The 12,031-nt window shown below is 46.6% G+C and overlaps 1 pseudogene; it reads left to right on the top strand.

The window, feature by feature from the left end:
• LOC130130988 (dynein axonemal heavy chain 2-like) overlaps positions 1 to 12,031 on the top strand; it is a 334,340-nt pseudogene that overhangs the window by 52,072 nt on the left and 270,237 nt on the right.

Below are 12,031 nucleotides of genomic sequence, written 5' to 3'. Positions count from 1 at the left end.
GCCACCACTTTGCCACTCTCGAACAGAAAAAGAGATGTCCTCTCACATGCACAAGACATGTTAAAGCACGGGGCCGGTACTGAGTGAGTGGATTGCAGACGGGATCAGATGGTTGAGAGGGTTCAGTAAAAGCCAGCATGTTCTTTGCAAGGACACATGAAGCCAGGTGGGCCCTCAACCATCAAAGACCACTGGATTTGTTTTTGGTGCAGAAAAAGAAAAACCCTCCTGCCATTGCAGACCGAGCTAGGCCAAGCCCCCACCCCCCTGCCCCCCGGCGAGAGTCCTGGGTATGTGGATGTGGTCCAGCCATGGCCTTGGTCACTATTAAACACAGCTGTTACTGCCTTGATTTTGGTAACACATATGCACACACACGCACACACATCACATCAGACATACACACACAAACAGAAAAAGAACGAGGCAGCTCGTACTGTGTGTAACATTATTATCTTTACCCGGGTACACAAAGAACAAAATTAAGGCCAGCAGGGGAGCTTTAATTACACACAGATATGATTGTGTAGTCCTCTATTTTCCTCATATTCTCCTCTGGAATAAGGGATTCTTGTAATAAGGTTGAAATATGAGACCAGAACACAAAGCAGTACCAGCATTAGGCTCCTGTGAATACTGAACCTTATGATATATACCACTGTGTTGGACTCTGGCCCCTGACTATACCCTCTGTACTACCCTGTTAAGTGTGCAGTATAAAAATATTACCACCCCCTTATGATATTGAGGGAAAACTCAAAGCTACTCATCCTTTATATGTCTTTTATATATCCCAAGGTAGGGAGTTATTGCACTGCTCAGTCTCCACCCTCAAGGTCATGGTGCACAAACAGTGTTTTGAGGCATCATCCAATGTGCAGTATTGTAAGACAATAGAGGAGGAAATAGAAAAAGAGATACAGGTTGACACCTGATATGAATTTGGCGAGGACCAGATAAGTCTGTATGGGGTAAATGTATGCTAATGTCCAGTTTGGCTACCCTCAAATTTTTTTTTCCAATTCATCACAGTCTCAAGGCATTATTGCATGAGTTTAACGCTTTCATTGTGATGGCCTCCTCTGGCCCTCCCATTCTAACCCTCACCTCCATTTCCATCCAATCTCATCCAATTGTTGTCATCCCACCCACCCCCTGCTCTTCTCCTACAACCAGTTGCTCCGGGGGGCCCACTTCCTGCCTGAGACAGGAATCAGTGCTGAGGTGCACCTGGCCTCAAGCTAGCTGGTCCAGGTACTGGATGAGCTGCTGAGGAAGAGCATCAGCGAGTGGAGCCAGGGCCTGGACATTGAGAACCTCAAGAGGCTGGACCAGCCCCTCATGGTACAGAGCAGAGAGAACAGCGCCATACTGGATGTAAAAATTTTTTACATTTTTTTGGATCCCCCAATTGTATCCGGCCAATTACCCCACTCTTCTGAGCTGTCCCAGTCACTGTGCCACCCCCTCTGCTGATCCGGGGAGGGCTGCAGACTACCATGTCTCCTCTGATACATGTGAAGTCGCCAGCCGCTTCTTTTCACCTGACAGTGAGGAGTTTCGCCAGGGGGAAATACCGCAAGGGAGGATCACGCTATTCCCCCCAGTCCCCCCCCCCCCCGAACAGGCACCCCGACCGACCAGAGGAGGCGCTAGTGCAGCAGCCAGTACACACACTCACATCCGGCTTCCCTCTTGCAGACACAGCCAATTGTGTCTGTAGAGACGCCCGACCAAGCTGGAGATGACACGGGGATTCGATCCGGCGATCCCCGTGTTGGCAGGCAACTTGATGTCAACTTTGACCAGTGGGTTCTGTGGTCACCACACAAGCAAATACACACAGCCTCTGTGGGGATTTATTAGTGAAAGTATTTACACATTTTCTCTAGCTTTTTTTGACATACACACACACACACTCACACACGTTCACTTTGTGTGTTTAGGTTGGAAATACTTTGTAAACACTATAGAAGACAGTTGTAAGGTCATGCATTTGGGATGTTAGCAAACACAATGATCTTGTCATACTATTTTTGATTTTTGTGCCACATGCAAGCTAACTCAGTAAAGCCAGCACTCATATTTCTCTCTCTCTCCATGTATATATATATATATATATATATATATATGTGTGTGTGTGTGTGTGTGTGTGTGTGTGTATGTATGTATGTATAATCCAGTGATTCAAGTAAAAAATAAAATAATATATATATATATATATATATATATATAAAATCCAGTGATTCACGTAAATTCTTCAATTTACTTGAATCACTGGATTATATATACATATACTGGATTATTTTGCTCATTTGTTGAGCACTTTCTCTACCGTTGAGTGTTTCTTTTAACCAAGTTTTATATCTATATAATCTAGGCACAGGACAGCATTTTGGTATAGGAAGTGTTCTGGTTTCCGTTTCGATTTTTGTCTGAGTAGTATTGACCAATCACATTTGAGTAGATGGCAATTTCTACAAGAACATGCTTTGGTAACGCTCCATGTGGGGAGCAAAAGAGGTGGAACGCATTGGCTGAAATGTCGTCTGGACCTGAATCACCTCCTAAAAGTATCGATGTTTGTGTATTGTAATGAGAAACGTTCGACTCTGAATACTTGTGAGACACTCCATATATAGATGACATCTCTCTTGCATCTCAAGTTGCTAATCTAACTGTAAACAATGACGGGCCCATGGAAGAGGAAGTCTTCCTAGGAAATGGAAGCCAGCAGCCAGCAGCTACACCGGAAGCACCAAAATATTGGCCATCGTCTCCATAAATCGTCATCAGATGATTAAGCCCCCTGGTTGTGAGACTGAGCTAGCACCGTTTCATTCCTTCATCACGCACAGGTCACACCCTTAGCTTTGTGCAGTGCCACACAGGATGGATGAAGACACTGGAGATCAATCAGTCTGACCAAGGAACAGTTCTGCACATTCCTATGGTGCAAAGACTAAACACACACACACACAAACACAAACACACACACACACACACCACTCATACTCTCTCTCTCTTGCTCACTCTCTTGCTCACTCTCTCTCTCTCTCTCTCTCTCTCTCTCTCTCTCTCTCTCTCTCTCTCTCTCTCTCTCTCTCTCTCTCTCTCTCTCTCTCTCACTCAGTCACTCACTCATGCACTCTACAAAAATACACACATGTATGCACACACAAAAATATACACATACACACTGGATGCAACACTGTGTGTGTGTGTGCACGTGTGTGCGTGTGTGTTTCTATTTAGGAAACGGCTGCGAATCTTCTCTGAGATCCATTGCCGGGAGCGTCTGGGCTTTGAGAACCCCCACTACATGACTGACATCTACCAGCACAGGGCGGACCTCCAGGTGCTCTGGGAGGATGTCCTGCTGCTACTCCGGGATCGCAGCAGGTCTGAAACACACACAACGCTGCAGAGGACACACAGTCATTTCTGAGCTGCAACATGCCCAAAGATTGTGTGATGCTCTGCTATCATCAATGCTAACTGGGATATTCAAGACTCCAAGATTTTTTTATTTTTTTTTTTGTGGTTTATTTTGGTTAAGCTGCCTGTTGTTGTGTTCTTAGCACAGCATCGCTAAACCTTTTTCGCTCGCGACACCATGCAGTGATTCATTCCGACTGAAAAACCCCTGTCACAGGCATGCAGACATGGAGGGGTGAACTGTAACACCAGGTTATCATTTTATTTCCCATTTTCATGCTTTAGTGGGGCGCTTTGGCAGTGAGGAATATTATTTCATCAGTGAAAAGAATTCGCTACAAACATTAGAGACACCGTCATGTGTTTCTATATTAGAAATATTGCTTTTCACATCCCATAAATCATCTTGCGACTACCTGAAATTATCTCGCCCCCAGGTTCAGATTTAGTGTCTCAAGACATCACAAAGCCCTTTAGCACCCAAAAGAAACAGTTTGTGATTGTCTCTGCACTGCACCTGTTAGCATTATGATGCCAGCTACCACCCTGTAGGGTAAAACCATTGTAGCACTGTCCCAATCCTAGCCTACATGCACACAAATAAAACGGTGTGGTGATTTATTAGCAACAAAAAGCTGAAAAAGGCTTTAACAGTAGTTTCTGTAACATCGAAAGAGTCCAATCAGCAACATTATTTTTACGCAAATGTGAGTTATACCAGTGCTTCCCATCTTGGTCCTCGAATATCCCGAACACTGCTGGTTTTCTGGTCTGCCAGGTAGTTATTACACTCACCTATGTTGTCCGTTATTTAAGCCAGTTATTCAGAGGTTTTTCAGACCTGAAACGACAGGTGAATGGAATGAGCTTCCTGACAAACGCTAAAACCAGGGGGCGTCCGGGTGGCACGGCAGTCTGTTTTGTTGCTTACCAACACAGGGGTGCCGGTTCGAATCCCCATGTTACCTCCGGCTTGGTCGGGTGTCCCTAAAGACACAATTGGCCATGTCTGCGGGTAGGAAATCAGATGTGGGTATGTGTCCTGGTCGCTGCACCAGTGCATCCTTTGGTCGGTGGGGAGCGCCTGTTCAGGGGGAGGAGGACCTTGGGGGAATAGCGTGATCCTCCCATGGGCTGCGTCCCCCTGGCGAAACGCCTCACTATCAGGTGAAAAGAAGTGGCAGCGACTCCACATATATTGGAGGAGGCATGTGGTAGTCTGTAGCCCTCTCCGGATCGGCAGACGGGGGGGGAGCAGCAACCAGGATGGCTTGGAAGAGTGGGGTAATTGGCCAAGTATAATTTGGAGAAAAGGGAGGGGGGCTAAAACCAGCAGTGTTGAGTTCTTTCAAGTAACAGGATTGAGGAGCATTGAAGTTATAAGATATACATGAACCAACCCTCTTATAAATGTTATTTATCTATATCAGTTGGTTTCCAAGAGGGTAAAACAAACAATGACACACACACTCACACATACACACAAACAAGCTTGTACCTCATATATCTCCAATACCTCATATATCTCCAATACCACCCTCATATTTACATTCCACACCAAGGCAAAGTAATAGATTTTTGTCAGCATGGTGCAAATGACGTCGGAGGGCTGTAAGCCTGTGTGAACACAGAGCCAGGGGCGTTGCTAAGCTCAATACACACTCCCCTGGAAATTAGAGCACCACCTTTCCACAGTGATGAGTGTGTGGGTGTGTGTGTGTCTTTTTTTTTTGTGAGTGTTTGCATGATGATTGAGTCAGTGCAGAGCTAGCTAGCCATGCATGCATGCAGTTAATGCTCGTGACGAGAAAAGAGGCCTCATCTGAGGTCAGCTGCCCTCCAAAACACAGCTAATGCCAAGGGGGCATTCATATTTATATTTCTAACTAAGTGAAGCGGAGCTTCCAGCAGGGACATATTTCGAATGTGTTTGTACATGGATAAAAACTCAAGATGAGAAAGGCCACTGTCAGCCTGACTGCAGTGTTTGGTCACAAAGGCCCAGTCGGTCATTTCATGTTGCTTACTTTTAGCTTCTTCAAGCTGCTGCGAGACCTTACAGGGCATCTTTATGAGAAAACACACTCACAATTACACACACAAACACACACACACATTGACATAGACACAAAAGTTTGAGTGTATATGTACTTATGCATAGACATGCACAAACCCACTCAGTACAGTTTAAGTAAAGTTATTAGAAACTCTCACTGGTCAAGACACGTTTATTTGTGTAGTTCTAGTTACAGGGTCAGAGGGCTTCATATTCACAATAGAAATCAGGCAGATACAGTAAACAGCAATGGATGACACTCTCCTTCCTTAGATTGTTACAATAGTTGGTCTGTGACAGAAGCACATCAATACTTACAATACTGCCCGTACGATATTTGTGTGTGTACATGTACCAGAATGATAGCAGAGCTGCCTGCTGATGGGCTTGTGTGTGTTCTGCGTGGATTGTCACCTTGTCGTGGTGGAGAAGCTTGCGTGGTCCTGAAATTCCAAGAGCAATGCTTTCTGGAGCTATGCTCCTGGTAGGGTCACCCATGGTGGTAAGGTCAAGTGGGAGGGCCCTGACATAGAGCAATCCAACCAAGACCTCAACGGTGGCACAGGCGGATGACGATTGATGACTTTAGGGAAGCATCACAACGGCTGGGGAGGCGGATGAAGGCTGCAGCAGAAATGGGCCCCCGGTCATCTTGAACTCTATACCACTGGATTCTGACCCAGTCGTGGACCGTGTAGTGGCTGTCTGTGCACCAGTCTCCCTATGTTTAACAAAGTCACGCACAGGTGCCCTCCATGAAGGGAATCCACCCTAACTTCCCGGATTAAGTCCTATGGTAACTAGCAAGTGGCAATGGGGGCAGGATCGTGAGATCTGGAAACCCTTAGTCATGAGCTGGCACATCAGGCAGTGGGTGTTGGATTCAGTCGCTGGGCTCTTGGCAGAAGGTAGAAAGAGCCCTTCAGTAGCTGCACCTATAACTGAGCAGCCATCTTTAGGATCCACTCTGCTCACCCCACCTGGGGAAGGGGCTTGAAAAGGTGCTCTAAAAATAGCCTGCTTCAAACCTCTTGACTGGATTGCTGCATCTAGAGGGATCAACACATGCAGTCAGAAACATAGAAACATGAACTTTGGATTCTGGAATGTGCACACACTGGTGGATAGTGCAACCAGTGACAGACTGGAGAAGAGAACCACAATCATTGCTAGAGAACTGAAGAGATGCCGGATTGACATAGCTACCCTTTCTGAAACCTGACGGGCAGACGAATGACTGAAGGAGGAGAAGGGTGGCTACACTTTCTTCTGGAAAGGAACAGTTGCTGATGAGCCTAGGATCCATGGCATTGGATTTACCATCAGTAACCAGATGATCAGCCACCTGTCTGAACTTCCTGTGGGGATCAGTGAGCGTCTCATGACCATCTGTCTGGTGCTTGCCAACAACCAGATGGCAACAGTAGTGAGTACCTATGCCCTTACTTTAGACTCTGAAGAGGAAGTAACAGAGACCTTCTGCGTCTGCTTAGATGAGACACTGTCAAGAATCCCTAAGGAGGGGGCGCTCTGTTGGCTCACCTGGTAGAGTGTGTACTACCACATAAGGCTGAGTCCTTACCGCAGCAGCCTGGGTTTGAATCTGGCCCGGGCCCTTTGTTGCATGTCATCCCCTCTCTCTCCCCTGCCTTTCCTGTCACTCTATTGACTATTGCTATCAAATACAGGTGGAAAATCCCAACAAAAAAAAAAATCTTTAAGAAAAGGAATCCCCAAGGAGGTTAAGATTATTCTCTTAGGAGACTTCAACACCAGGGTCAGCCAGTATCAACACCTCTGGAAGGGCACTATAGAAAAGGCATCGGGAACATCGACTCCAATTGAGTTCTGCTTCTTAGCAAATGTGCTTAGTACAACCTCACCATCACTAACACTATGTTTTGCCAGAAAAACAAATTTAAGGCATCTTGGAGACACCCCCACTCCAAATAGGGGCATCTCCTTGACTGTGTCATTGTGCGAACCAGGGACCGCCATGATGTGAACATCACGAGGGCTATGATCAATACACACGACTGCGGGACAGATCATTGCCTCATCTGCTCCACGATGTCCATCAAACTCAAGAGGAAGAGGAGGGTTCAAAAGAAGCAGATCCAGCCGAGACTGAATCGTGAACGCCTGAATGAAGCTGCCACCCAGCAGCGACTTCAGACCTCTCTTGAGGAAACCCTCCAACAGAAATATCCTGATGACACTGAGACGCACTGGAGCCTGCTCAAATTCACCATCCTCGACACCTGCAAAACCACTCTTGAGTACAAGTCCAGAAAACACCAGAACTGGTTTGATGAGAATGACACAGTGATAGAACAGCTCATCTCCAAGAAAAGGAAAGCTTTTTATGTCTGGCAAAATTATGTAACCTGCAAGGCTAAAAGAGTGGCTCACTCCAGAATCCAGAGATGGGCGAGGGAGCTTAAGAACTCCCGGTGGACAGAAAAGACTCTGAAAATCCAGCAACTGGCAGACTCGGGTGACACCAGGGGCTTTTTCAGCGCTACTAAGACTGTCTATGGTCCAAGAAACCGTGGCTTAAACTCCATGCGCTCAAAGGACAGGCAGGAGCTGCTGAAGGACAATTAGTCCATTAATGCCCGATGGAAGGAGCACTTCCAGGAAATCCTCAACTGCAACAGGACAGCTTAACCAGACATTGCCAGCCACATTCCCCAGAGTCCCATCAGAGAAGACATTGGGGGACCTCCCACTATGACAGATGTTCAAGATGCCACCTGGAGCCTTAAGAACAACAAGGCCACCAGTCCAAATGTGATCCCAGCTGAGATCTTAAAGGAAGGTGAACCAGAGCTCCTGTACCACATCCACACCCTCCTCCTCAAGGTCTGGGAAAAAGAAGAACTTCCCTCAGAGCTCAGGGATGTTCCAATAGTGGCAATAGTCAAGAGAGGGGCCAAGACGTGGAATGTGGAAACTACAGGGGCATCTCACTCCTGTCAACAACAGGCAAAGTCCTTGCTTGCGTCCCCACAAACTGGCTGCTACCACTGGCTCAGAATCTCAGTGTGGCTTCCGCCCATCAAGAGGTACAGCAGACAAAGTCCGCGGTGGCGTAGCGGTCTAAGCATCGGCTTGGTGTCGATGCAGTTGCCCACTGGGGACTGGGGTTCGCGCCCCGGTCTCGTCAGATCCGACTATGGCCGGACTCGATGAAGCAGCAATCATTGGCAACGCTGTCTTCGGGAGGGGGGCGGAGTCGGCTTGTGTTCGTCATGTGAATGCGTCTCTGTGTGTGTCGGAAAAACAGTGGTTCGGCTTGGATTCGCCTTGTCACGAAAGTGGGGAGGCGCTTTCCTTCGAGACTGCCGGCCGGAGAGATGCAGTTGGCGAACGCAATACGAGGGTGGGTGTTTGAATTAAAATAGGGATCAATTGGCCACTAAATTGGGAGAAAAAAGGGAAAAATCAGAAATAAATTTAAAAAAAAAAAAAAAAGAGGTACAGCAGACATGATATTTACAGCATGCCAACTTCAGGAAAAATGCTGTAAATAAAGGCAGCCTTTTTACATGGTTTTCATAGACCGGACAAAAGGCCTTTGACTCAGCAGACTGCCAGTGTCTGTGGAGCATATTATCAAGATATGGCTGCCCTCCCTGACAAATACTTCAGAATATTGAGGTTTCTACATGACGGCATGTCAGTCACAGTGCTCAGCAACAGCAGCTCTGAGTCAGAGCCCTTCATTGTGGAAACGGGTCAAACAGGGATGCATCATCGCACCCACCCCGTTTGCCATCTTTATTGCTGCCATACTCCACCTCATTGGCAAAGAGCTGCCATGGGGGACCTCAATCCTATACAGAACTGACAGCAGGCTCTTCAACCTTAATAGGTTCAAGGCCAAGAGAAGTCTGCAACACCACCATTGTGGAGCTTCAGTATGCATATGACAACGCCATTGCAGCACACTCCGCAGAAGACCTTCAGGACATTCTGAATGCCTTTGCCAAGGCATAAAGAGCCCTGGGTCTAGCATTAAACATCAAGAAGACCCAGGTCTTATATCAACCTCCACCCAACCAGCCATCTACCCAGCCTACTATAAAAGTGAACAACAAAATTATTGAAAACGTTGATCCCCTCCCCTACATTGGCAGCCTTCTCTCCTCAAAAGCTGACATTGACTCTGAGGTCACCCATTGCCTGTGCTGTGCCAGTGGTGCTTATGCCAGACTTGGGAAAAGAGACTTTGAAGACCAAGACCTAAAGGCCCAAACAAAACTCCTGGTCTATAGAGCTGTTTTTCTCCCCACACTGCTGTATGGAGCAGAGTCATGGACCACCTACAGTAGGCACCTGAGAGCCCGGGAACAATACCACCAAAGATCCTTACAAAAGATCCTGAAGATCAGTTGGTAGGACAGACGCACCAATATCAGCATTCTGGAAAAAGCCAACATGACTAGCATCACCACCACAATAATGCAGCACCAATTCCGATGGACAGGTCATGTCATCCACATGTCCAACAAACGTCTCCCCAAACAGATCCTGTACTCCCAGCTGGAGGAAGGTCAGCAAGCTCCTGGCGGGCAAAAGAAACATTTCAAGGACAATATCAAGATCAGTCTGAAGAAATTCAACATCACATCGAGCAACTGGGAACACATTCCACTGGATAGGCAAGAAAAAGAGAGAGAAAGGCTCAACCACCACTATTTTCCAATGTGCACAATTCACCAAAGTATGTGGATCGCGAATCGACCTCTGCAACCTTCTGAAGACCCACAAGTAGACAACCCGACAAAGAGGACAGTCATACTCGCTTCAAGTGACCACCAATGATGTGTGTGTGTGTGTGTGTGTGTGTGTGTGTGTGTGTGTGAGAGAGAGAGAGAGAGAGAGATACATGTTCTTGTATGTGTGTGTTTTCTAGTATGTTCTCCTATGCTTATGTGTGTGCTTATGTTTGTATAAAAATTTTTTGGTTGTGTATATATCATTTTCATGAAAGTGCGAAAAGGTGTGTGTGTGTGTGTGTGTGTGTGTGTGTGTTTTAATGTTTTTAGCTGTGTGTTCTCTTTGTATTTGTGTGTGTGTGTGTGTGTGTGTGTTTAAAAGTGTGCGTGGTTGCGTAAAAGTGTATGTCTGTATTTTCCTATGTATGTCTATATAGTATTCATTTTCCTGTGTGTGATTATATATATACCAATTAGCCAAAACATTAAAACCACTTACAGGTAAGTGAATAACATTAATTATCTCGTTACAGTGGTACCTGTCAAGGGAAGGGGTGTATTAGGCAGCAAGTGAACAGACAGTTCTTGAAGTTGATGTGTTGGAAGCAGAAAAATGGGCAAGCGTAAGGATCTGAGCGACTTTGACGAGGGCCAAATTGTGATGGCTAGATGATTGGGTCAGAGCATCTCCAAAACGACAGGTCTTGTGGGGTGTTCCCGGTATGTAATGGTCAGTACCTACCAAAAGTGGTCCAAAGATGGACAACCAGTGAACCAGTGACAGGGTCGCGGGAGACCAAACCTCATTGATGCATTGGTCCAGTCCCACAGAAGAGCTACTGTAGCTCAAATTTCTGAAAAAGTTCATGCTGGCTTTGATAGACAGGTGTCAGAACACACAGTGCATCGCAACTTGCTGTGTATGGGGCTGCATAGCTGCAGACTGGTCAGAGTGCCCATGATGACCCCTGTCCACCGCCGAAAGGACCTACAATGGGCATGTAAGCATCAGAACTGGACCATGGAGCAGTGGAAGAAGGTGGCCTGTTCTGGTGAATCATGTTTTCTTTTACATCATGTGGACGGCCTGGTGCGAGTGCATTGTTTACCTGGGGAAGAAATGACGCCAGGATGCACTATGGGAAGAAGGCAAGCCAAAATAGGCAGTGTGGTGGTCTGGGCAATGTTCTGCTGGGAAACCTTGGGTCCTGGCATTCATGTGGGTGTTACTTTGACACGTACCACCTACCTAAACATCATTGCAGACCAGGTACACCCCTTCATGGCAATGGCAGTGGCCTCTTTCAGCAGGATAATGCACCCTGCCACATTGCAAAAATTGTTCAGGAATGGTTTGAGGAACATAACAAAGAATTCAAGATGTTGCCTTGACCTCCAAATTCCCCAGATCTCAATCCGATCAAGCATCTGTGGGATGTGCTGGAAAAACAAGTACGATCCATGGAGTCCCCATCTCGCAACTTATAGGACTTAAAGGATCTGCTACTAATGTTTTGGTGCCAGATACCAGAAGACACCTTCAGAGGTCTTGTGGAGTCCATGCCTCGATGGATCAGAGCTGTTTTAATGGCCCAAGGGAGACCTTCACAATATTAGGCAGGTGGTTTTAATGTTTTTGCTGATCGATGTATATGACAAATTAAAGGAAAAACTTGAGTGCTTGACCCCTACAGTGAGGGGTTCTGGGGGCTCTGTTATGCTGTGGGGGGCATTTTCCTGGCAGGGTTTGGGTCCACTAGTCCCTGTTAGAGGGAAAGGTCACTGTAAATCAATACAAAGTTATTTTGAGTGA

Source organism: Lampris incognitus, chromosome 20 (assembly GCF_029633865.1).
Source record: "Lampris incognitus isolate fLamInc1 chromosome 20, fLamInc1.hap2, whole genome shotgun sequence".
NCBI classification, from domain to species: domain Eukaryota; kingdom Metazoa; phylum Chordata; class Actinopteri; order Lampriformes; family Lampridae; genus Lampris; species Lampris incognitus.
This window is presented reverse-complemented; position numbering and strand designations above follow the sequence as displayed.